Genomic DNA, 1,676 nt, shown 5'->3' with positions numbered 1-1,676 from the left:
CTGGTGTAGCCTGCGTGTAACATCTTCCCCCTGAAGATTTGGGTTTCTGAATTTAAAAAAACTAAATTTCATATGACTTATGGGCGTAGCTTTCTATATGTGAATGTTGTCGCTTTTTATTTTGAATTCTTCATGACTTTTTTTTTTTTAATTTGCACATTTTTGCTAAACCAGTCGAAATAAAGTGATTTTTCTTTTCTCCCTTTTAGAATTTTTTTATCTTTTTTTTTATTTTTATAATTTTGTAACTTTTTAACATAAATTTTTTTATGTTGTATTCCTGAAGGCAGCACTCGGCTGTTTCTGGCAGTGCCAATGACGGAAACCGGCCACCGCTCCATTCAAAGTCCTCTTAGATGCTGTCTTGTGGATGGGGGGGGGGGGGGGGAACCAGGCGATCGGGGGAGGTCCCAGGGTCGGTGAAAAATCGGATAGGTGAAAAATGCTTTAGGCTTCAATACCCCTTCAAGGATTTTTCGGCCTCATGCACCCAGTCATTCTCCCCTAGTGGCATTGCTACTGGGAGAGTCCCTCCATAACATGGTCCCATCCAGAAATGCCATATGGTGACTACTGCTCCATACCGGTAATCCATAGGGACTCTAAAAGATCTTCAAGCCTCAGGCCCCCTGCACATGGTCCGTGATTATGGGCACGGACAGTCACCTGCATTTGTGGGCCGTGCTCCCATTATAGGGAATAGGAGGACGGTCCGTAATTAAAAAAACTGGACATGTCCACTTTTTTGCGGGTCGTTTCTACGGCCCGGACACCTTCCCGTAATTTACAGGAAGGTGTCCGTGGGCCATAGAAATGACTGGATCCTCAACTATGCATCCGTAATTGCGGATCAGAACTGCGCCGTGTGCATGGGGCCTGAGGGGTAGCATAAAAAAAGTCATAGGTGTCCCCGTTCATCTAATGTAATATTGTAACCACGAGATCGTTCCTTATTGGGATGGTTTCATACTTTTGACTCCCTCTTTGTACTATATATAAATATATATTATTGCAGACGGCAGTTTGTATTATAAATTATTGGTATTGTATAAAGAATCTTTCTCTGGCTGCCTAGACATAAAGTGGCTTCTCAGATGTTGTGGCACTACAGGTACCAGCACGCCATACTGTATAAACCAGATAGAATAAGTTTACGTGTATTGAAGCAAGTCTACTAATGCACTCCCCACATGTGACTACAACTCTCAATAGGTGCCGGATGACACAATGCCACACTGACCCACAATGCAGCAGGTTCTGTACATCACATGGTGCTTTGTCTCTGGGTCACATTAATTTCCAAAGCAGCAAAATAAAAAGTTTTTAGGACTTTGCTGAACTCAAGTCAAGTAACAATGTGGAATTAACCCCTTATTTCCCCTACCCAGGAATAATAGCTGGATATTGCACCCTGGCTGGCAGAGTTAGATGATGCAGGGGGTGCAGTACAGCACATGAGATGCTGGGTTGCTGCCTGTATTGATTGCACACTTGTCTGGTTGCTGGGTGGGACTGACTGTCCGGGATTTAGGCGGTTAAACCAGTTGTCTGGCGGTAACTGTGTGTCTGCCTGTATATGCTAATATAGGTCAGGAGGCGGCACTAGGACCGGCCCGGCTCCCGTCTGCATCCAGTGAATAAAGTGCACAGGGGGTTATTGTGGAGCCCCCAGGACA

This window comes from Rhinoderma darwinii, chromosome 11, assembly GCF_050947455.1.
Source record: "Rhinoderma darwinii isolate aRhiDar2 chromosome 11, aRhiDar2.hap1, whole genome shotgun sequence".
Classification (NCBI taxonomy): Eukaryota; Metazoa; Chordata; class Amphibia; order Anura; family Rhinodermatidae; genus Rhinoderma; species Rhinoderma darwinii.
This window is presented reverse-complemented; position numbering follows the sequence as displayed.